This window comes from Erinaceus europaeus, chromosome 13, assembly GCF_950295315.1.
Source record: "Erinaceus europaeus chromosome 13, mEriEur2.1, whole genome shotgun sequence".
NCBI lineage: Eukaryota > Metazoa > Chordata > Mammalia > Eulipotyphla > Erinaceidae > Erinaceus > Erinaceus europaeus.
Window position 1 is genome coordinate 53,967,247 of NC_080174.1, and position 25,666 is coordinate 53,992,912.

The 25,666-nt window shown below is 45.6% G+C and overlaps 1 protein-coding gene across 5 annotated transcripts in view; it reads right to left on the reverse strand.

Moving 5' to 3' along the window:
• Window positions 1–11,976, reverse strand: part of ZFYVE9 (zinc finger FYVE-type containing 9) — a 138,619-nt gene extending 126,643 nt beyond the window's left edge. Inside the window, exon 1 of one of the 5 annotated variants that reach the window (XM_060205896.1) lies at window positions 11,545–11,976. The gene's annotated coding sequence lies outside the window, so the exon portion shown is untranslated. The remainder of the gene's footprint in view (window positions 1–11,544) is intronic. The other 4 variants (XM_060205895.1, XM_007535150.2, XM_007535149.2 and 1 more) reach the window with 4 other exon arrangements.
• Window positions 11,977–25,666: the final 13,690 nt, after the last annotated feature.

A 25,666-nucleotide genomic window follows, 5' to 3' on the forward strand; every position in this document is an offset into this window, starting at 1 on the left:
ATCGGCACACTTGACAGTTGTGGTAGCCCCTACCCTGGCCACCAAGACCCACAGAAATAACTAATGGCAAGGGGAATCTAGACTAAATAGTGGAGGAAGCAGTAGTAACCATTCTGGCACTGAGATTAACTACAGATGGGGGTCAAAGCCTGACTCAGTAATTTCTAAATTTCTCATTAGGAAGGAAGGTCCAGGGCCAAGAAAAATAGAAATAGCTCAAGTGGCAACGCAAAAGACCTGCACATCTGAGTATCCCAATTCAGTCCCTGCTGTTACATGTACCAGAGTAATCTGGCTTCTTGTATTCTTCCTCTCTCTCATGTAAAACTCTCTGTCATTATGAAAAAAGAAAATATTTTTTAAGAAAAAAGAGAGGGAGAGTCCGGCGGTAGCACAGCAGGTTAAGCGCACATGGTGCAAAACGCAAGGACCGGCGAAAGGGTCCTGGTTGGAGCCCCCGGCTCCCCACCTGCAGGGGAGTTGCTTCACAGGCGGTGAAAGCAGGTCTGCAGGTGTCTATCTCCCCCCTCCCCCGCCTCTTCCCCTCCTCTCTCCATTTCTCTCTGTCCTGTCCAACAATGACGACATCAATAACTACAACAACAACTACTACAATAATAAAACAACAAGGGCAACAAAAGGGAATAAAAATAAATTAAAAAAAAAAAAGAGAGAGAGGTTAGGGAGTGTAGGCACCGAGTCCCAGCAATAACCCTGGAGGGAAAAAAGAAAAAAGAAAAAAGAAAAAGGGAGGGGGGGGAATGGCCTCCTGGAGTGTTGGATTTGTCAAGCAGGCACCAAGAACCAGCAATAAAAAAAATTTTTTAAATGAAAAAGTCTTTGGCATAACCATTGCACTGTCACCTCAGCCACTAATTAAGGTAATTTTGCGATAGGCTCCGCAGTGCCTTAAAATAAAATATATGCCACTTACTCTCTCTTCATTTTAATAAAATAAATTTTGGCAGAATTCAAGCTTTAACCATGAGAGACTATAAGAGAACCATATTACAAACAGCAATGCATTCCATTTCATTAATCCCAGCAACAAGGATACAGAATTGCTGTTCTGTTATTGTTGTTTTGGGTCATTTCATAATTTATATATGGCAAACAAAACAACTAAGAATTTGTGTAAAAGTAACAGAAGCTTTTCAGTTGATTCAGTTTAAAGTCAGCATTAAATTATCTAAAAGTGAGAGAGAGAGAGAGGCAGGCTGGGAATATGGATCGATCAGTCATCGCCCATGTTCAGCGGAGAAGCAATTACAGAAGCCAGACCTTCCACCTTCTGCATCCCACAATGACCTTTGGTCCATACTCCCAGAGAAATAAAGAATGGGAAAGCTATCAGGGGAGGAGATGGGATACAAAGATCTGGTGGTAGGAATTGTGTGGAGTTGTACCCCTCTTATCCTATAGTTTTGTCAATGTCTCCTTTTTTAAATAAATTTTTAAAAATTATCTACAATCATAGTGAAGTGGTAAAATAACATAGGTAATCTACTCCATGTCTATATTTATATGGAATTATGTGTTTCAGAGAAATAATGGGGGGCTGAGCAGTGGTGCACCTGGCTGAGCACACACACTGCCATGTGCAAGGAAGTAGCCAGGTTCAAGTCCCTAGTCCCCTCCTGTAGGGGGAAAACTTCACAAGAAGTGAAGCAGTGCTACAGGTATCTCTCTGTCTCTTTCCCTCTTTATCTCCCCCATCCCTTTCAATTTCTCTATCTGTCCAATAAATGGATAAATAAATAAATATAAAAGATAATGATAATCCTTTAAATCTGTCATATTTTTCTACCGCCTCCAAATCTGTCATATTTGCATGCTTAAAAATGCTAATAGCTAAATAAGCAATGGATTCTAACTTTTTTATTTTTTTCCTTCTTCTTAGATGCTAACTTTTACAAATGGCTTAGCAGTTAAAAGGAAAAACCAAACCTAAGGTTTATAATTGCTTTTATTAAGAAATATTCTTAGGGGAGTTGGGCGGTAGTGTAGCGGGTTCAGCACATGTGGTGCAAAGTGCAGGACCAGCGTAAGGATCCCAGTTCGACACACACACACACACACACACCTACAGGGGAGTTGCTTCACAGGCAGTGAAGCAGGTCAGCAGGTGTCTATCTTCCTCTCCCCCTCTCTGTCTTCCCCTCCTCTCTCCATTTCTCTCTGTCCTATCTAACAACAATAACAACACTATCAATGACTACAGCAATAAAAAAACAAGGGCAACAAAAGAGAAAATAAATATTTAAAAAATTATATAAAAAAGAAGTATTCTTAGAAGACAATCTTCTATAGTTGAAATTTCCCACACTACTATCGTCCATAATCACTCAGAGTGGTTAACCAGTGTTGTCAAGTTTGCTGTTTACTAAATTGGAAACCAGAAAGTTCATAGCTTATATCCTCAAGCCAAAAAGGTTATCATCACTCCTACATATATTGTCATAAAAGCACCATGCACTAACCCATTATGTCACTGGAAGACTAAAAAAGAGAGACTGAAAAATCATCCCCAAACCTAGCAACCTATCTTCAATAAAAGCTGTTTAAACATAAGCTTATTTAATGACCACAAACAAAAGTTATAAACCTTAAATAGAGTTACCTTACTACTTCATACCCACCACCAGGGTATGAAGACAAACAAAAAGGCAGATAAGTATTGGTAATGACGTAATAGTATTGAAACCCTTATTGGTTGGTACAAATAAAAATGATGCAATTCCACTGTAAAAACAAACAATCAAACAAACAATAATAACTACAACAATAAAACAACAAGGGCAACAAAAGGGAATAATTTTTTAAAGAATTTATTTATTTATTCATGAGAAAGGAGGAAAGAACCAGCCATCACTCTGGTACATGTGCTGCCGGGGATCAAACTCAGGACCTCATGCTTGAGAGTCTAGTGCATTAGCCACTGTGCCACCTCCCGAACCACTGGGAATAAATATTTTAAAAAAAAACATTTTTTAATTTTATTTATTCCCTTTTGTTGCCCTTGTTGTTTTATTGTTGTAGTTATTATTGTTGTTGTTATTGATGTTGTCGTTGTTGGATAGGACAGAGAGAAATGGAGAGAGGAGGGGAAGACAGAGAGGGGGAGAGAAAGAGAGACACCTGCAGACCTGCTTCACCGCTTGTGAAGCGACTCCCCTACAGGTCAGGAGCTGGGGGCTCCAGCCTGGATCCTTACGCTGCTCCTTGCGCTTTGTGCCACGTGCGCTTAACCTGCTGCGCTACCACCCGACTCCCATATTTCTTCATCTTTTTTTTTTTTCCGCCTCCAGAATTATCACTGGGGCTCGGTGCCTGCACCATGAATCCACTGCTAATGGAGGCTATTTTTCCCCCTTTTGTTTACCATTGTTGTTATTATTATTGTTATTGTTGTTTCTGTCGTTGTTGTTGGATAGGACAGAGAGAAATGGAGAGAGATGGGGAAGACAGAGATGGGGAGAAAGATAGACACCTCCAGACCTGCTTCACGCTAGTGAAGCTACCCCCCTGAAGGTGGGGAGCCGGGGGCTCGAACCCGGATACTTAAGCCAGTCCATGTGCTTCACTTCATGTGCGCTTAACTCGCTGCACTACCGCCGACCCCCCCTTATTTCTTCATCTTTACCCCATTTTATTTTAAAAGTACTTCATGGGTTGGAGATAAAGCATGGTTATGCAAAAGACTTTCATGTCTGAGGCTGCAAAGTTCAATCCCTAGCACTACCATAAACCAGAGCTAAGCAGTACTTTATCTCTAATGTCTTCCTCTCTGCAGCTAGCCTCTCCTCCCCCTCTCATTAAAATGCAACAAATACATTTTTTTAAATACTTCAGGGGGCCAGGTGGTAGTTCGCCTGGTTGAGTGCACACATTTCATGTACAAGGACCTGAGTTCAAGCCCCTGATCCCCACCTGCAGAGGAGAAGCTTCCCGGGTTGTGAAATAGTGCTGCAGATGTCTCTCTCTCTCTACTACTCCCCATTCCCTCTCAATTTCTATCTCTACCCAACATAAATAAGTATTTTTTAAAAATCATATTTTTCTAATATTCCAGTGCTATAAGTGGGCTGTTTATAATAATGCAAAATATAAAGAACTGAATATTGTAAAATAGGAAATATTCTTTAAATTGAAGAAATGCTTTATCAGACTATGTCACAGGGGTACAGTTTCACAGCTCCCCAAAATAGGTGTCAGCAGACCTCACCCACTAACAAATTGTCATCTCCCTGTACTATATGCCACTGGACCCCAGTCCCCTTTTCTGCCCCCTAAAGTAGAAAATATTTATAATAGCATTTTTTTTATATCTGAAACCACGGCATTCGCTGTGACATATGGGTTTTTTTTAAGATTTTATTTATTTATTAATGAGAAAGATTAAAAGGAGAGATAGAAAATCAGATATCACTCTAGTGCATGTGCTGCTGGGGATTGAATTCGGGACCTCAGCCTTGAAAGTCCAATGCTTTATCCATTGCACCACCTCCTAGACCACTGTAATAGCATTTTCAAATTAGTAAATAAAATAACTAAACAACCAAAGTCTAATGATATTTCTCCTTAGTTTAGCTATTTCTAATAATTCAAAATTAATTGCCATGATCTTATTTCTTAGTACTAAACTGTATTATTAATGAACTTTCAAGTTCTTTCAAATAAAAGTAAATAAGATGTATATTTTCTACTTCTAGAATAACACTGATTTACCTAGACTCATGGGGCTCAATTGTAGCCCTGATTTACATAGATGTTATGTCATCTAATCATCACTGTAATTCTACAAAGTAAGTATGTGAGTTTCATTTTATAGAAGAATAAATTAAGGCTTAAAGTGGGTAAGAGACTAAAGACTGGATCTCCTATCTGGCAAGTAATAAAATATACTTCTATTGTACATTTTTTAGGAAAAGTCTATGTTTTAAAGACTCCAGTCCTTAAATAATGTAAATATATATACATGTACGTGTGTGCATATATGCATGTATATGTATGTGTATATTTAAATCTTTAAATTTAGTTTTAGCTTACAATGGTGCTAGAGATTGAGCCTGGGGCCTCTGAGCCTCAGATATGAAAGTCTACTGTGTAAACCACTTCTCTATTTTCCCCAAGCCAAATAATGCTTAAGTTTAATAATATTAATAATTAATAATCACATTAACATTTTAAACTTAATACATTATTATTTCTACTCAGTAGTTTCAACTACATTTAGTAGATCAACTATATTTTGTTGATCATTTTATATTTTAAATGTTAAAATAACATTATTACATACTATGCAGTATACACAATTATCTTCTTAAAGTATAAAATACAAATCAAGTACACACACAAAAAAAAAAAAATCATGCAAAGCCCTGAAAATGGTCATCTTGTAACAAATGTGCCCTACGCCACAGAGAATAACTAATATATTGACTAAAAATAAAATGGAAAATATGTTTAACAAGAATAAAATTGTTTTTATCAAAATTCCAAATATATACTTTCTAAAGTATAGTTACAAGCTGTGAGTCACATCATCATTCCAAAGGATGGTTTTGTTTTTTCAAAATGGAGGAAAGGATTTACTAAGTACTTTCTGAGGCACAGCAAATTGCTTTTGATTACTATTTCATCTAATAATGCCAGTCTTACTCCTCTGTGATAGGTACTGTTATTTCTTCTTCTTCTAGCGTTTGCCCTTCTTCCGTAGCCAGTCAGCAGCGTCAGGTTGAGCCTGACGTAAAGTTTCGAGACCTCCTTTGAATCTGGAGAGGTGGCAGTCGTTGACTATGTGGGTCATAGTCTGTCTGTAGCCGCAGGGGCAGTTCGGGTCGTCTCTGGCTCCCCAGTGATGGAACATAGCGGCGAACCGGCCATGGCCCGTTCAATAGCGATTGAGGAGGACCCAATCATAACGTGCTAGGTCAAAGCCGGGTTGAGGCTTGCAGGGGTCTGTAATGAGGTGTTTGTTCTTTACCTCAGCTGACTGCCAACTCTGTTTCCAAGAGTCTGGAATAGAGAAGTTCAGTGTAGGCGTAGGGGACCAGATTGGGTGACGAGACGTCAAGCGTTGGACAGGGTGGGCAAAGATATCCACGTATATTCGCAGGTCCGGTCGAGCGTAGACGTGGGAAATGAACTTAGATGATGCCGCATCCAAATATCTGGCGGGGCGATGTTGCTAAGAACTGGCAGCCATGGAACCGGGGTGGAACGGATGGTTCCAGAAATTATCCTCATGGAGGAATATAATTTGGAATCGACCAAGTGGACATGGGGGCTACTGTTATTTCAGTACTACGTGAGAATAAAAGTAGGATCTAAATGCCACGTTGTTCTGAGTTGCTATAAGAATCCAGGCCCAGGGAGTCGGGCTGTAGTGCAGCGGGTTAAGCGCAGGTGGCGCAAAGCACAAGGACCGGCATAAGGATCCCGGTTCGAACCCCGGCTCCCCACCTGCAGGGGAGTCGCTTCACAGGCGGTGAAGCAGGTCTGCAGGTGTCTATGTTTCTCTCCTCCTCTCTGTCTTCCCCTCCTCTCTCCATTTCTCTCTGTCCTATCCAACAACGACAACAACAATAATAACTACAACAATAAAACAACAAGGGCAACAAAAGGGAAAATAAAATAAATATTTAAAAAAAAAAAAAAAAGAATTCAGGCCCATAGGGAATTGGGCTATAGCGCAGTGGGTTAAGCGCATGTGGCGCAAGTGCAAGGACCAGCTGAAGGACCCTGGTTCGAGCCCTGGCTCCCCACCTGCAGGGGCGTCACTTCACAGGTGGTGAAGCAGGTCTGCAGGTGTCTTTCACTCCCCCTCTCTGTCTTCCCCCCCTCTCCATTTCTCTCTGTCCTATCTAACAACAACAACATCAATAACAACAATAATAACTACAACAACAATAAAAAAAAACCAAGGGCAACAAAAGAAAAATAAATAAATGTAAAAAAATAAAAAGAATTCAGGCCCACATCTGACTATACACTGCGTCTTATAATTTACAACCATAAATACACACACATCTTTAGGAACATAAGAATTTAAATTAAAATCCATGCCATTATATTTGTGCCTTACAAGTAGTGTATGGTCAGCACTTAACAAGTGACATAAGTGTAGTTGAGTGGAACAATCAGTGGTAGAGTTAATATAAAGTTATTGCTTACTATGTAATATATACAACTATCTTTTTAAAAATAAAATACAAAACCAGGAACTGGAAGAGAAAGGAATTACTATATAAAAGTACTAATTTTTTTTAAAGGTCAAGTCACTGGATTTAACATAGACTCCATAAAAGGAAATCTAGCATATTCCACTCAATTACAAGACTTGTCTGACCCTGCTTATAATTGTCAATTAAATATGTCCTGCTTCTACAATTAGCTAGTTGCTATTAGAGAACTTGATCATTATTTTATATCCCCAGAACTCCAAAGACAGAACTTAAGACTTAATAGCTAAAACTTTACAAAGGTCTTTTACAAATTATACACTTCTTTTTCAGATGTGTTTACCCAAGACTTACAAGGTAAGTATAGTAACTATCTTCACTTTACAAACAATGGCACTAAGGTCCAAAGAATTTAAGTGATAAGCTAAGTGGCTAGGTATCCTTCTGTAAAACCAACTACTGATACTAGAAAAGACTCAACTGAGCTCATTTTTCTTTCTAGTTCTATACCAGCATCGTCTGTTATGAGAAATGACTGCAGTGCTATTTAAGATGGGTAGTTTTCTAGAAAACAGAGACTTCTTTTTTTTCTAATATTTTTTTAAAGAATTTATTTATTTATTTATTTATTCATGAGAAAGATAGGAGGAGAGAAAGAACCAGCCATCACTCTGGTACATGTGCTGCTGGGGATTGAATTGATGCTTGAGAGTCCAATGCTTTATCCACTGCGCCACCTCCCAGACCACGAAAACAGAGACTTCTTATCCTTCTTGGCAAAGTTAGTCAACTTTAAATGTATGATAGCAGGGGTTCTCAGTCAGAAAGACTAAGGTTCTGGGAGCTTGATATAAGAGATCTTTGGGTCACCATCAGCCCAAGGAATTGTAATCAAAGAAGGCCAGCAACCTGTATATTTTAAATAAGTACTTTAGCTGATTGTGGTATTAGTTGTATTTAAGTATATACTGAGAAGATCTGAATTAAAACCCAAATTAATGTACTGAAATATTTTTTAATCAGGTCAACTTTTATAATTATAAATGCTAAGCAAACTTTCACAAAAATAACATAAGGCTACCACATCTAAAAGGGTAGGTTCTCAAAAACTTCCAGCACCAAGCTTCCTCAGACATCAGGAGTTTCCTATGCCGCCTAGGATTTACCAGGGGTCTTTTAGGTACATACGTACCCTCTTCTTTGCTTCTTTCTTTCTTTCCTAACTATTTACAGTTTTGTGGGGCCAGGCAGTGGTTTCTCTGTTATATATGGAAAGGTTGTAGGATGAGAAAGTACTTTAAAACTCTTCTGAGCATTAAAAAATAAAATACTTTTGGGGACAGGTTAAGCGCATATCGCGGGAAGCAAAAGAACCGCTGCAAGTATCCCGGTTCGAGCCTCAGGCTCCCCACCCGCAGGAAGGTCGCTTCACAAATGATGAAGCAGGTCTGCAGGTGTTTATTTTTCTCTTCTCCTATGTCTTTCCCTCCTCTCTCAATTTCTCTCTGTCCTGTCCAACATCAACAGCAATAACAATAACAACAGAGTCAACAAAATGGGGAAAATGGCCTCCAGGAGCAGTGGATTCTTAGTGCTGATAGGAGCCTCAGAGATAACCCTGAAGGCAAAATAAGTAAATACTCTTATAGGGGCCTGATGGTGGCGCACATGGTTGAGGGCACACATTACTATACAAGGACAAGGGGTTCAGGCCCCTGGTCCCCACCTGAGGCCCACAAGCAATGAAGCAGGGCTGCAGGGCTGCAGGTCTCTCTCTTTCTCTTTCTTTCCCTCTCCTCTCAATTTCTTTCTCTGTCCAGTCACATAGAAATCACATAAAAGTATGCTTACTGTTAAAAATTCAGAATATAAAGGGACTCTAAGTAAAATGGGGAGTGTTACCCCCAAATTTTACAATTTATTTTGATGTTCAATTAAAGTTTAAGATGACCTATATCATGGGTGAGTTTAAAAGTACCATTTATTTTTATTTATTTAATTTACTTGTTTATTTTGCCTCCAGGGTTATTGCTGGGGCTTGGTGCCTGCACCATGAATCCACTGCTCCTGGAGGCCTTTTTTTTCCCCCCATTCTGTTGTCCTTGTCCTTGTTGTTGTCATTATTGCCATTGTTGCCACTGATGTTGTTGCTGTTGGATAGGACAGAGAGAAATGGAGAGAGGAGGGGAAGACAGAGAGGAGAAGAGAAAGCTACCTGCAGACTTGCTTCACCGCCTGTGAAGCTACCCCCCTGCAGGTGGGGAGCTGGGGCTGCAACCAGGATCCTTACAACAGTCTGTGCGACTTGCCCATGTGCACTTAACCCGCTGTGTTACCGCCCGACCCCCAAAAGTACCATTTCTTTTTATTAGGCTCAGAGTTAACTGTTTTACTTTACTTTTTAACATCCAATCACTTAAATATGACCTATTTAAATGTTTTACTAAAAATTACATTGCAATCATAGTACTGTATAGTTGTATTACATTATACATATGTAAATAATTCAAGAAGTAATTTTTCACTTAATTTTATTTATTCTGGATAAAGACAAAAAAATTGAGAGAAAATGGGAGAGAGAAAGACACCTGTAGACCTGCTTCACCACTCATGAAGCTTCTCCCCTGTAAGTGGGGACCAGGGACTTGAACCCTGGTCCTTGAGCGTGGCAATGTGTGCACTCAGTCAAGCGCTCCACAGCCAGGCCCTTATAAGAGTACTTTTTTAATGATCAGAAAAGTTTTAAAAGTACTTTTTCGGGAGTCGGACAGTAGCGCAGCGGGTTAAGCGCTTATGGCGCAAAGCCCAAGTACCGAGTAAGAATCCCGGTTCGAGCACCCGGCTCCCCACCTGCAGGGGAGTCGCTTCACAGGCAGTGAAGCAGGTCTGCAGGTGTCTGCCTTTCTCTCCCCCTTTCTGTCTTCCCCTCCGCTCTCCATTTCTCTCTGTCCTATCCAACAACAATGACAGCAATAACAACAATAAAACAAGGGCAACAAAAGGGAACAAATAATTTTTTTTTTAATTTTTAAAGTACTTTCTCTTCCTACAACCTTCGCATACATAACAGAGAAACAAGAAATAACCTGTGAGCACATTTATAGAGTCAAACACCCAAGAATCTACATTTATGATATGAGATTGTAATCATTAACTTTGACTTTTACATTAAGACCTGAGCAAATCAGTTAACTTTTAAATTTTAGAATAGGACCCATTTCCATCAGATACCTGTCATTAGGATAATTAGCATGACTTTTTAAAAATGTGCTTTTCAGGAGCTGGGCAGCGGGTTAAGCTTGCACGCGGCACAAAGCACAAGGACCAGCTTAAGGATCCCAGTTCGAGCCCCCGGCTCCCCACCTGCAGGGGAGTCGCTTCACAGGCGGTGAAGCAGGTTTGCAGGTGTCTCTCTTTCTCTCCCCCTGTGTCTTCCCCTCCTCTCTCCATTTCTCTCTGTCCTATCCAACAACGACATCAATAATAACTACAACAATAAGCCAACAATGGCAACAAAAGGAAATAATTTTTTTAAAAAATGTGCTTTTCATCCATTCTCTGAAACTATTTAAGTGGAGCACTTTTATACATTTAAATATCTGAGCATTAAAATTTAATTTCCTTACCAGGAGAGATCTTTACTATAAGACCTTCGATATAAGATAATGATCTTCAAAAAAAAAAAGATGTTTATAGCTCCTGAGTATTTATCTAGGAAAGTATTCATCGCAAAATTGGGATGGGGTTTTTCCAAGGCGGACCACGCTTAGAGGCGAGATGTAATACAAGGAGACAGAGAAGAGCCGCCGGCAGGGGATGAAATTTCACCTCAAATAAGCCGCAAAAGGTGGTTCTCAGCCCAGTGAGGCGAGCGGCTGACACTCCCGGAGCGCCCCGGGCTCTCGGGGCCGCGCACTTTCCGCACCCGGATTCCCACCCAGCCCTCGCACTCCTCCCCCGGGGCTCTGCGGGACTCTGTTTGCAAACAGGCGTCCTCAGCCTCCCCCCCGGGATGGACGTGCAAGGCCCGGGATAAGCGGCTGCGCTCCGCCCGGACTCTCCTCCAGCCCGGCGGGCGCCAGTGTCCACAGGAACCCCGTCCACCGCACACACACACCGGGCCGCACCGGAACCGAGGCCGGGCAGAGGGCTTCCCGGTGGCGCGGGGCCTAGTCGCGCCCCACGCGCCTCCAGCCTTCCGGGGGACACCGGGAGGAAGGGCTGAAGCCCCCGAGCCGCGGGTGGGGGGAGGCGGCTGCAGCGGCAGGACGCCCCGTCCGCCTGGCGCCGGAGCGATCGCCCGGGCCCTCACGGGCGGCCGGAGGTCGAATAGCCCAGGAGCAAGCGGCGCCGCACTCACCTCAGGCAGCGGCTGCCGCCGCCTCAGCATGGCCGGGGGGTCGTCCCTGAGCCGACGGCCTGCTCCGGAGGGCACCGGTGCGGCCCCCCCGCGCTGCCGCGAAGCCTCGCACTCCTGAAGGGGTTGTGGTCGCCGCCGCCGCCGCCGCCGCCGCCGCCGCTACTGCTGCTGAGGCCCAGCGCCCGCCGAGCCGCATCGGGCTCCCGAGCCGCCGCAGCCACGCGGATCCCGGATGGGACGCCGCTGAGCTGGGCGGGGGGCGCGAGGCTGCGGCGGGACGACCGAGGTGCTGCAGGAGGGGATCCTCGGCGAAGCCTCCAGCGTCGCGGCGACCGCTCCTGCCGCCGGCGCCGCTGGGCCACAGCGCCCCCTGGACCCCACGCCCCGCTACGGCGCCGGGACTGTGGCGGCCGCCCGGGCACGAGCGACACAGAGCGGGCGGGAGCGCGGCCCGAGGACACGGCCTCGCCGCCCCTGCGTCCCACTCGCCCCTCGGGAGCCGGAAGCTCTTCGATCCCCAACAGCCCTGGCGCCCCCTCCCCAAGTTCTCAGACCCCGAGCTCCTTTGCACCTTTTCCTTCTCTCCAGAAGGTACGTGAAAGCTCCTGTCACTCGAACCCTGCTCACCTGAGAGCGGCAGTGGCAGGAAATACCCTCTTTTCAGTCTCCTGGGGTTGAGGGGGAATCCCCTCTAATTCCTTCAGTGTATCTGCGTGATAAAAAACAGTTCCCCAGAGCAACCCTTTACACACACGCACACGCACCTCTCCCCCAAAACAGGTAAAGGACGTGTCTTTGGTCTTAACCTTCCATGGGTCTACTGTGCAGAGCACTCCAGAAAATTCCTACAGACTCCAACCCCTTAACTCTTAAGGTGCTCCATGAAAGAGTAAAATAGTAATAGGTCGAGCAAAAAAAAAGAGAGAGAGAGAGAGAATTCTCAGTGAGTTGCCCTGAAATTCATAAACAAGAAAAGAACCACCCCTCTTTTCTAATACACCCCTTTTCTGCTCATGTCTGTTCTTTCACCTCTTACACACACCCCATCCTTCATTTATTTATTTATTTACTTTTGCTGTTAAAATATTTGTTTGAGACAGAGAGAAATCCTGCTGGCATATGTGATGCCGAGCCTTAAACTCAGGACCTATGGAAGTGCAGAAGGAAGTCCAGCACTGTAACCATCATACTACCTCCTAGCCTGTCTTTGTTTTGTTTTAATGTCATGCCAATGAACTCAAGGCCTCCCACGAGAAATGTATTCTGGCCTGAAGTGTGTGTAGTACTGCTGAGTGGCTTCCCAGGTCTAGTTTTTGTTTGTTTGTTTTTGCTTTCACTTCATCCTATCTTGCTTTCCCTAATTTAGGGTGGGGAGAGGAGAGACTCTATAGCATAGCTCCACCATCAATGGAACTTCCCTTAAACCTCATGCCATGTTCTGCCATGAGCCATTGGGGTTTGAACTCAGAGCCTCAGGTATGGCAAGGTGCACTGCTCTATCTTTCAACTACCTGGATCTTGGCTTTCTTGATTTTGTTTTTCTTATATTATTTATTGGATAGAGCCAGAGAGGAAATCAAGAGGGCAGGGAGAGATAGAAAGACACCTGCACACTGTAATGTGTGCACTTAACCAGATGCACTACCACTCAGCTCCAAACTTGGTTTTCTTATTTTTTAAAATATTTATTTATGTATTCCTTTTTGTTGCCCTTATTGTTTTATTGTTGTGGTTATTATTGTTGTTATTACTGATTTCATCGTTGTTGGATAGGACAGAGAGAAATGGAGAGGAGGGGAAGGCAGAGGGGAAGAGAAAGACAGACACCTGCAGACCTGCTTCACCGCCTGCGAAGCGACTCCCCCTGCAGGTGGGGAGTCGGGGGCCAGAACCAGGATCCTTACACCGGTCCTTGCACTTTGTGCCACATGCGCTTAGCCCACTGCGCTTAACTCACTGCGCTACCGCCCGGCTCCCCAATCTTGGTTTTCTAATATCTACCTTGCGGGTTGTTAAGATTGGAGATAATTTATGCAGAAGAACTAACCTGACCTGTAGGCGGTTGAGCGGTGGTGCACCCGGTGAAGTGCAAATAGTACGAAGCTCAATGAGTCCCCTGCTCCATGTGCAGGGCGGGGGTCGCTTCTCAAGCGGTTAAGCAGGTCTGCAAGTGTCTTTCCCCTTCTCCATTTTCCCCCTCCCCTCTCAATTTCTCTCCGTCCTATTCAATAAAATAGAAAAAAGAAAAAAAAAAAAGAAAAGAAAAATAGAACTGACCTACAGATGGGACTAAATGTTAGCTCCTTATTGTTGGTTCCAAAACACTCCATCTTTTTCAGATTCAAGAATGTTCCCGTCTGTTTTTGTTCTTTCTCAATGTGTGTGTATATGTTTGTGTCTTTTTTTTTTTTTTAGAAAGATAGGAGGAGAGAGAGAAAGAACCAGACATCACTCTAGTCTAGTACATGTGTTGCTAGGGATTGAATTCAGGACTTCATGCTTTATCCACTGCACCACCTCCTGGACCACGTGTTTGTGTATTTCTGTATAAGGACCGCCCGCCGACTGGAGCTCCTTTGTGTATTTCTATCAAGAGATGAGTACATGTTTCTTCATCATCCTTGGTGTGGGAAAACCTCATTAGTAGGTTTATGCAATATCTCTCCACTAAACAACCATAGAGCTTAAATACACTGGATCCTATGATAATCTGTTGCATGACAGATAACAGCATAGAGCTAGTAAATTTTTTCTTCTGTATAGAAATGTTAAAAGACAATGTCACCTTACTTAGATTATGTCCTAATAATAATAATAAATCTCAATAAGAAAATCATGTACGATTCCAGGGAGTATTCAGTTAATAAGTGAGCAGCCCCCTAAGAAAAAATATAATTGAACAGATCTTTTCCAATCAGTGATTGTTCCTAAACAATCCTGAGCATGCCTTTGCTACCTACTTCTGAGTTAGTCGCATTACAAAAAAAAAAAAAAAACATTATTCTCTTTTTATAATAAGAAACTGGGGCTCAGAGGGAAACTATGATTCATTGTTCTATGAATTAAATACTATACTGCCATCATGTTTTGTGCATATTACATTCAACATAAAGAAAAACTGGACATAGATCCCAAGATTCCTTCAGTTACCTAAATCATGCTGTTTTTCCCCCCAAAAGTTCTGAAAATGTTCTAAGAATAAGTTATTGTTGCTAAAATTTTTCAATGGAAAAGTGGACCCTTTAATTCAGATCAGTTTGGCAACCTAACATTAGCTAACATTAACACTGTGCTTTCCAAGCCTAGTTCACTACCACTGCAGGAAATTTGCATTTGTTTATGAATAATTGTTGTATGCTTTACATTGGGTTCTAGTTCTCCCCCGCCAAGAGAATTAGATGAGTCCTGTTAATTTCGCCGGCCTGCTTGGCCCCGCCCCAAGAAACCCGGGGAGAGGGTTCCTGAGTTCGAGAGTGTGAGAGTTTCAGAGTTCGAGAGTAAGAGAGGGTTCCTGAGTCCGAGAGTTCTTGAGTTCCTGAGTTCGAGAGTTTCAGGGTTACAGAGTAAGAGAGAGTGCCAGAGAGACAGAGTTCCTGGGTTCCTGAGTTCCAGAGTAAGAGAAAGAGTGCTTGCGCCGCCGCAAAGAGACAGCAGAGTTCTGTTTGGTGATTAGTTTGTCTTAGTTTATGAATCGTTGTTCCTGAATAAAGAAATACAGCTTCCCTGCCCAGCTGTTGTCTCCGCGTCTCTGTTCCCCGCCGTGAAGCTAACCCGCACGGCCAGAGCCTCCGAAATTTTAACAACAAATGGCGCCCACGTGGACCTGACCTGCGCATCTCTCAGATAAGTAAAGACAATTTGGCTACCTATGCACTATGGCCTTCTCTTCTGCTTGTGAAGAGATCTCCAAAGGCCTCTGCCTTTTCTTCACGAGACTGTTTTGCTGTTTCTGGAACATTTATCTCTGGACCACTCTGTGGTTTTCACTCGCTCGGGCGAACTCAGAACAGCCAGCGGGAAGAGCCAGCGGGCGGGAGGCAAGGCACGGAGCTGCCGTTTCCACCTGGTTAAACAGCCAGCCAGCCGGCTGCGCCCAGACAACCCCGCGCACCGCGCCCGCAGCCCCGCAGCCCCACAGCCCGCAGGAGGCCTACGCCACCATGCAAGAGCCCGATGCCAGCTCGCTAGAGCCCGATGCCAACATGCTGGAGCCCGAGGCCAACATGCTGGAGCCCGAGGCCAACATGCAAGAGCCTGAGGCCAGCACACAGGAGCCGGCTCTCCACCGCGTGGAGCAGGGCACTGGACGTGTGATCCCTCCACACTGCTCGGCTACTGCGAGCAGGGCAGCAGACATGGCAGGGCCATGGGGCAGGGCCGCGGCGGCCTATCATGGCCGCCACCCCTGGGCACCTAGGCCCACGCCTTCTGCAAAACTGGCCTGCCTGCCCTCTTTCTATGAATTCTGGAACCATCCCGGGCCTCCCGGACCCCTGGGCTCCCTGCCAAAACTGGGCACACGAGATCTCCAGCCGCCAGTCCGGTCTGAAGGCAGACAGGCTGGAGTATGCAGAGATTTGTGTAGAGATCGCAACCTGCAATTCCTAAAAGTGAAGCTGCGGGGGAAGCCACCTCCGGATGGTGAACCCCCCCCAACAATTAAGACAGTACAGATTTAAATTCGTGTATAAAATGACATGTCTTCGTAACAAAGCTTTCTCTCCTTGTATATTAATGACCATGTTTATGTGTATGTTTAAAGTTTGGTAAACAGTAGCTTTAAGGCTAAATTCTTACTAGTCAAAGTTAAATAAAAAAGGTTTTTAACGTAATTCTCATAAATATAAAAATTAACTTACATTTAAAGTCTGAGGTAAAAATTAGTTAACAATCAATATATTTTAACTAAGTTGGTCTAAACAAAAGGTTAAATAGACTTGTTGATATGTAAAACACTACCTTCTCTATTAGAAATGGTAGATCCGCACAATGGCTATGCTAATTATTCTCATGCCTGAGGTTTCCTCTCCGGCCCACACCTAGGGTGTGTCTCCATCTTGAATGGGTGTAACAAAAGGTTAAAAGACGTTGTTGATATGTAAAAGTCTCAAATTCCTTCTCTATTAGAAACGTTGGATCGTGCAGTAGATATGCTAATAACAAGTTTTGTTTCATAGTAAGTAAATTGCAGCCAGCTGCCTTTGGGACTCTAGGCCGTTCCCCGCCCCCATGCAAATTCCCGTCGAAGAAAGTACGCCCCCCAGAGGCAAGAAATGTTTTTTTTAAGCTGATAAAGTTTAGCCCACAGAGGCAGATATGGCCCCCTCAGGCTTTCCCTTGGCAACACGCTGGTTCTTGTTATTTGCTTGCATGTTTCTCCATGTTTGTGCCAGTTTCTTTTTTAAAAATGCCTGTATGATATATGTTTCTGTTCACCCCACACCCTTGATACTGTAGCCATTTAGTTAAAAGAAAAGGGGGAATTGTTGTATGCTTTACATTGGGTTCTAGTTCTCCCCCGCCAAGAGAATTAGATGAGTCCTGTTAATTTCGCCGGCCTGCTTGGCCCCGCCCCAAGAAACCCGGGGAGAGGGTTCCTGAGTTCGAGAGTGTGAGAGTTTCAGAGTTCGAGAGTAAGAGAGGGTTCCTGAGTCCGAGAGTTCTTGAGTTCCTGAGTTCGAGAGTTTCAGGGTTACAGAGTAAGAGAGAGTGCCAGAGAGACAGAGTTCCTGGGTTCCTGAGTTCCAGAGTAAGAGAAAGAGTGCTTGCGCCACCGCAAAGAGACAGCAGAGTTCTGTTTGGTGATTAGTTTGTCTTAGTTTATGAATCGTTGTTCCTGAATAAAGAAATACAGCTTCCCTGCCCAGCCGTTGTCTCCACGTCTCTGTTACCCGCCGTGTGTTCCCTCCTCCACAGAAAGTCCTACATATTCCCACCCGAGCATGGCATTCCTCTAAAACATTTAAGCCTGCTCCATTTTTCTTTACTGTGTCCATTTAGAAATAAAGGGATAGGAGGAGATGTTGCTGAGGACTTATTCTGATGCAGTCTCCGCCCCCAGGTTTTTCTATGCTCCGCTAAATCCTAGAGTGCCCCCTTTCAACCAATCCTGGCTCCGCCCCCAGGTTTTTCTATGCCCCGCTAAATCCTAGAGTGCCCCCTTTCAACCAATCCTGGCCCTACACGGCACCCCTGGTTGTCGCCCAATAAAAAGCCCCCTCACCCCTCCCCTCTCTCTCTCTGGGCTCTCGGCTCTCCCTCTCTGAGGTCTCGCTCCCTGCTCTCCCCCCCCCCCTGGTCGGCCATTGCTGGCTGGCTCCACGTGGTCTGAACCAAACCTCCCCCCCCATCCTATAATAAAGATCTGTGTACCCCTTTGCTCTGGACGTCCGCTCTCTTCTCCGCGGTGCAGCCCGACACCAGACCGCCTCAACAACAAATAATCATGCTACCCAGGGTGTAGCTACTACATGAAGATGATTCATTTGTTCCCAGAACCAGTTTCCTCTTGCTTCACACTTTCTCTGCTTCTATTTAAATTATTTTGATGAAGAAATTGCCTTTATCTTCACTATCATCTCCATGATCATAGGTGTTGACTTCAAATAGTTTCATCTCTGCAATTTCATTCCATTGTTTTGTCGTTTCCTATCAAGTTTGGTCTTTGCTCTTGAAGTATCTCACTTATAAATCCTTTTTTTTTTATCTATCTTGGCTTGCAGCTAATTGACTCAGTTGCCCGTCTCTCAGTTTTGCATTGCTTTTCATAATTATCCAGTAATTCTGAAATATCTACTTATTCTTAACCTGGTAGACTTCTCAACTTTTGTTTTTATACTATGTATACTGTTAAAGAGCGAAATCAAACCACCATCCACTGCAAGGAAGCAAAAGATGTTTATTCACGAATTGCAATCCGGGCCGAGATGGTGACTGGTGTCAGTCTACCAAGCTCGACCCTGAACAAAGCTCAAACCATACAATTTATAGGAATTCAGACTACACTCAGGGAGGGGGAACACATCACCTTATCTGCGTATATCCAATCATTTCAAACTTAGCAAAAGCCTGATCCATTCAGAGCAAAGCATGGGCTATTTCTAAACATCACACCAAACCAATAGGTCATTGCCAAAGTGGGGGTCACCACATTTTTTGTTCTTTATTGGGACCACCGACCATCTGTTTGCAATCTATCAGGTCATCATTTTTCAGGCCATTTTTAACTGTCTGGTAACAGTATTCTGTTGCAGAGGTCATGATGAGTCCTGCTCGCTGCGGGGTCTGTCAAAATAATTGATGGCCTCTCAGGTTCTGTCGAGGGGAAAGGGGCAAGGAATTTTCCACCTCACTGGTCAGGAAGGCAAAAAGCAACTATATTTAAACTATTCTTAAAACTCAAACTTAAAAAGCAACTATAACTATTTTAGAGTTACTGCCTCTAACATTCCCCACTAGTCTTAGCTGGGAATCAAATCCTTGATTTATCTTCTTCTTCTTCTTCTTCTTCTGAGCTATATTGCTCCTCGACATACTGAGACTCCAGGAGCATAACCTTCTCAGTTCTCCTTTTAATCAAGGAGATCAAAGACCTCCATAGACAAGGCCCCAGGGTAAGAAGTAGAAGTAGGGTAATCAGAGGCCCTGCCAGGGAACTAATTAGTGTTTTTAACCAAGAGGGCCAAGAAAATAGATTTGCGAACCAGCTGTCCTCGCTCAGGTCCCTTAGACGGTTATCTCTATCTTCTATTCTTTTCTTGACCTCACTTAAAGTTTTCTTCACCATTCCGGAGTGGTTGGCATAAAAGCAACAGGCCTCATTCAGGGCCACACATAACCCACCCTGTTTCATGAATAACAAATCAAGTCCCCTACGATTTTGCAGGACCACCTCGGCCAACGAAGATAGGGACCCTTCGAGAGATTCAATAGTGCCCTCTAGTGTGGCCATATCTTGATTGATCTGCTGATCTAACTGTACTAGAGTAGTCTCCTTAGCTAGGGCTGCAGCTCCCATTGCCGCTGTCCCTGCTATGGCTGTCCCCACGAGTATAGGAACTACTATCGGGACACGTTTCCGTCTTATTGGTCCGAGGTAGTCTGTTCCTTGCCGTTCAAGGTGAGCCCAACCTTCTTCGCCATGGGAATAGTATACATGGGGCAGGATATGGGCCAAAACACAGAGGTCCTCTTTGGTCATTCCGTAGGGGGTGATGCAGGGGGTCATGCCCGAAGTACAGGCCCACCAAGTCCCCTCAGGGGCTTTGAGGAGGGTCGCCCACTCTTGAGTCTTACTAACTTTAATGGTTAGGTTGCAATTTCCCCTGTACGGGGAGGATTCCAATTTATAGTTGGCTGTGATAATACAAGTTCCTGTTCCCTGGATATCTCCCAGTGTCATGTGGGGCTGTACTCCCCACTTACATTCTGGGCCCTTAGAGTTGCTAGAGGATAGAGCCAGCTTCCTTATGTCTCCCTTCTGGCTATCTATTCCTGCAGAGGCAGCCACACCTATGTAATAAGGAGGCTCAGGGTGTAAACACAGCCAGCAGTTTCTGGTTATGTTAGGGTCAGACTCATTCAAAAGGTAATACATTAATTCTACAGTTTTCACTAGTGGCTTCACCCTGGGATGCAAAGGTTCTGTGTCAGTCAGTTTAGTGCCACTTGGTGCAATGTCAGTCTGATCCCCATTAGTCTCATTCTCTTCACCCATCCGTAGAGAGGGGGAGAGAGTAGGTCGGGGGTCTTCTCCTAAAATGATGGGTCTCAAGGGCCCAATAGGATTCTGAGTCCATGGCAGCATCCGCAGTTGAATAGTGAATAATGTCCCAAAGTCCTTTTCAGAAAAAGGAATCTTAATGCCCCACATTCTCCCTCTCATCCATGAATCAGTCTCATTCCAAGTTTTGACCGTCACCTCCACAGGGTTACAGTCTCCAATATAGCAAGTACCTGGTTCGGTCGGGCCACCTGGTCGAATCACTCTTGTGACTTTCAGGTGCTTATCACCATCCCTCCCTGGAGATGCTGTCAGACATTCCCCCCACAACCCACAGAAAAAATATGGTTCTCCTCTGCAGTTGGTGGGGCTGTCTTCTTTGGGACATACATAATAGGGTCTGTCCCAAAGGCGAGCCTCCAGGTCAATGGAGCCACACCCCCCATCTATAGTAGTCCCTCCGGTTGCAGTCTGGCCGGCATAGATTACCCTGGTCCAGTTGGCATCAAATAGATCACACAGATCAAGAGTGAATATAGGCTGCCCGGCAGTTAGTTGGTTGGCGACCATCTTTCCCTCTTTGTTTTTCAGCTCCCATATATACAGAGAGGACACTCAGGGGTCGGAGGCATGTGAGCTTGGGCAGTGGCAGAGGTAAAACAGAAGTGCACCAGGCAAAACACACACACAAGTTAGCAGGAGACCAAGCGGACCTTCATTGGGTCTGGGGTGGCTACGGCACACCATTTCCTCAGATTCTCTATTTCCGGGGGGTCCGCCACAAATTTCTTCAGGCGAGTATGATGAATCCAGTGTCGTTTCCCGGCAACCTTAGCAGCAGTTGGCGTACTCAGAATCACGGTGTATGGTCCTTCCCACCGGGCTTCGAGATGGTCAGGATGCAGCTTCTTCACCAGTACGGAATCACCAGGCTCGAACAAGGGGACTTGGCCTCGGCTTTCCTCCCTCCGGGTCCCAGGCTTTTCGTCCCAGACGGCGGCTCTGGCTTTTCCTCGCACCACCTGCAAGGCCTGTAGGGACTTGAGGAGTCTGCCCCGTGACACTTCGGCCAATTTTTCAGTCTCAACCTGGGGCACCAAGGTTGGCAGTTTACCATACACAATCTCAAATGGAGTAAATCCAGACACGTATGGGGTATTCCTGCTTTTAAGCAAAGCAAAGGGTAAAAGGGAAATCCAGTCCCCGCCAGTCTCTATTTTTAACTTGGTTAAGCTTTCCTTAATAGTCCTATTCATTCTTTCTACTTGCCCCGAACTCTGGGGGCGGTAAATGCAATGTAATTTCCATTTAATTTTTAAAATTTCTGCCAATTGTTGGGTGACCTTGGCAATGAATGCCGGGCCATTATCCGACCCCAGTGAATAAGGGAGCCCAAACCTGGGGATAATTTCAAAGACCAGTTGTTTCACTACTACCTGGGAAGTCTCTTTCTTAGTGGGGAAGGCTTCGGTCCACCCTGAAAAGGTATCTACCATGACTAAGAGATACTTATATCCTCCTTGAGCCACAGGCATCTCAGTGAAGTCCAATTCCCAGTGTTCTCCAGGTTCCCCCCCCCCCGCCACCTGGTTCCTGGTCCTTTCACTTGTACTGGGTTAGCGTTGACTCTGGCACACGTTGCACAGCGACCTGCCACACTCTGGGAGATCCTGTGCAAACCAATTATCAAATAAAATTTACTGATCAGTTCAGCTAATTTGTTTCCCCCAAAATGGGTACCTTGGTGCGTTTGAGAGACCACCTGTCTTCCCAGTGGCTGGGGTAATAGAATCCTATCATCCGGGAGGACGATCCATCCTTCCTCATTTAATCTCCCCCCCAGTCTCTGGCTCATCTCCTCTTCCTGTTTCGAGTACACTGGTTTCTGTCCTTTTGTCACTTCTCCTGGTATAGGGGTAGCCACCACCAGTTGGGCCGTGGTCCCCACTAGTCTTTGGGCCGCTTCCCTAGCTGTCTGGTCTGCCAACCGATTGCCTCGCGAGACTTCTGAGTCATCCTTCTGGTGTCCCTTACAGTGGATGACAGCAACCCTCTCTGGCCCCCAAACAGCTGCTAGCAGGGCCAGTATCTCCTGAGCATGCTTGATAGCTTTTCCCCCAGCCGTCAGCAGTCCTCTCTCTTGATATAGTGCCCCATGGACATGGACGGTGGCAAAAGCATACCTGCTGTCGGTGTACACATTTATCTTTTTCCCTGCTCCCCACTTGAGTGCTTGAATGAGTGCTATCAGCTCCGCCTTTTGGGCTGATGTCCCTTGTGGCAAGGATGCAGCCCACAAGACCTCCCGGCTGGTGACCACCGCGGCACCTGCATACCGTACGCCGTCTTCCACAAAGCTGCTCCCATCCGTGTAGAGGGTTTCCTGTGCGTCTGGTAGCAGGACGTCCGTCAGGTCAGCTCTCAATGAGGTCAGGGCTTCCAAGATTTCTCCACAGTCATGGGTGGCGTCTTCCTCTGGGTTGGGGAGCAAGGTAGCTGGATTTAAGGCTGCAGTCTGTTTGAAAGTAATGCGGGGTGGGTCCAACAACAGTACCTGATAATGGGTGACCCGAGAATTGGTCATCCATCGGTCCGGAGGGGAGCGAAGTAAGCTGGCAAGATTGTGGGCTGTGGTGATTTCTAGGGTCTGCCCAAAAGTTAGTTTGGTAGTCTCTTTCACCAGTAGGGCGGCTGCTGCCACTGTCCTCAGACATCCAGGCCATCCGGCCGCTACTGGGTCCAGTCGTTTAGACAGGTAGGCGACAGGCTTCTTCCAGGGCCCCAGGGTTTGAGTGAGTACTCCCTTAGCCACACCAGCACTTTCTGCTACAAACAGCTGGAACGGTTTGTTCAGGTCTGGGAGACCTAGAGCTGGGGCACTTACCAGGGACTCCTTCAGTGCCTGGAAAGCCCTTTCCTCCATCTCAGTCCATTTCAAAGGAGTGTCGCCCCCTCCGGTGGCGGTGTAGAGGGGCTTTGCTAGTTCAGCGAACCCTGGGATCCATAGCCTACAGTAGCCTACCGCTCCCAGGAATTCCCGGACCTGTCTCTTGGTAGTGGGGGTCGGGATCTTTAGGATAGCCTGGACTCTTCCCTCAGACAGGGCCCTTCGTCCTTCTTTAATTTGGTAGCCCAGGTAGGTTACTTCTTGGGTACACAGCTGAACCTTTTTGGCCGATACCCGGTACCCCAAGTTCCTCAGTACCTCGAGTAGGTCTCTGGTTGCCATTTCGCAATCCTCTCGAGATAAGGCAGCGATCAGCAGATCGTCCACATATTGTAGGAGGCTGCACTCAGGGTGCTCACTTCGGAAGGTCAGTAGGTCCTTGCTTAGGGCTTCATCAAACAAGGTCGGAGAGTTTTTAAAACCTTGGGGAAGTCGGGTCCAAGTTAGTTGTCCTGACTCACCTTCCTCGGGGTCTGTCCATTCAAAGGCAAAGATAGGTTGGCTCTGTGGGGCCAAGGGGAGGCTGAAAAAGGCATCTTTCAAATCTAGGACGCTATACCAGGTTCGATCAGGCGACAGTAGACTGAGGAGAGTATAAGGGTTGGGAACTGTGGGATGAATGGTCTCTACCCTCTTATTTACCTCTCGCAGATCTTGCACTGATCTGAAGTCGTTCGTTCCAGGCTTTCGGACCAGGAGAAGGGGTGTATTCCAGGCTGACTTGCAGGGCACCAAGATACCAGCCTCTTTTAGGCGTCTAATATGGTTCCTGATACCATGCTGGGCTTCCCGACTCATGGGATACTGCCGGACTCGGACTGGGGTGGCAGTGCTGACCAATTGGACTATTATGGGGGTCAAATGTTTAGCCAACCCTGGGGGGTTGGTCTCGGCCCAAACTCTTGGAATCTCCCGCTTCCACCTTGTTAATAAGTCCGGGTTGCCTACATTCTGTGGTGCTTCATAGAGACGATATTCCTCCCTTACCGGCATGGTGAGCAAAATTCGGCCACCTGCTTGTACTATTGGTCCTTCATTTGTCTCAAAGGAAATGGTGGCCTGTAGCTTATGAAGGAGATCCCTACCTAATAGTGGCTCAGGGCACTCGGGTATCACCAGGAAAGAGTGAGTAATAGTCTTCAGGCCAGGGCCAGGACTCTTCCTATGGACTTTGGATAACTCCTTGCTTCCCCAGTGGCTCCTATAATCTTAACCTTATCTCTTCCGGTGGGTCCAATTGGTTGTTGAAGTACTGAGTGGGTGGCCCCGGTATCCACCAAAAAATTAATTACTTTCCCCCCTACGGCGAGTTTTACCCTAGGCTCCCGGGGGCTGGAGGAGCCCTGACTTCCTCAATCTAAAACTAAGAGGGGGGCTTCCTTCCCCATTCTCTTTCCTTCCTCTTCTTTTCTTTTTGGACATTCTTTCCTCCAGTGCCCTTCTTCCTTGCATAGGGCACACTGAGTCTTTCTCAGTCCTCTCAGGGGTTTATCTTTTCCCTTCATCTGCCCTTTTTCTCTCACATACCTCCCTCTTTCCTCTCTATTTCCTATTTCCCTAGCCAAAAGGACCTGTGCCATCTTCTTATTCAGTTCCAGAGTGGCTTTCGCGGGGTCCTCTCTATTATCAAAAACCTTCTGTGCTACAGCCAACAGCTCCGAGAGAGATTTCCCCTCAAAACCCTCTAACTTCTGCAACTTCTTCCTAATATCTGGGGCGGATTGGGCCACAAACTGGAGGGCGACTGCCTGCACATTCTCAGGGGCTTTGGGATCTATGGGCGTCCAGGTTCGATATACCTGGTACAACCTCTCCAAGAAGGCAGTCGGACTCTCGTCTGCACCCTGCTTACACTCGGTCACCTTAGACAGATTGGTGGGTTTCCGACCCGCAGCCCGGATACCCCTTAATAGAGTCTGGCGGTACCTGGTGAGGGCCTCATACCCGGTGCTTGTGTTGGGGTCCCACTTAGGTCGGGATTGGGGGAACACCTCCTCCACCACGTCCTGGTCAGTGGGAGGCTCTCCCTTTTTATCCCGGACCTGCTTCTTTCCCTCGATTTTAATTCTCTCCCTTTCTTCTAGAGTGAATAGGGTACTCAGCAGCTGCTGACAATCATCCCAAGTAGGTTGATGAGTGTAAAAAACTGACTCAAGTAGAGTTGCCACCCCTTCTGGGTCTACAGAGAAAGGAGGGTTTTGATTCTTCCAATTATACAAGTCAGAAGTGCTAAACGGGACATAAGTTCGGAGGGGCCGTCCTGACATATCTAATTCCCCCACCTCCCGTAAAGGAAAAGTCCCGACTGGTGTGGACTCTGACCCAAACATAGTTCCTGCTCTGGTATGAGGTGGGCTCAGGACTCCTGATGGCAACCCAGAAGTGGAATCGGGTTCAGGAGCGGTAGCCCCTGAAGTGCCAGCATACGGTGGAGGGTTCTCATCCCTCCTCTT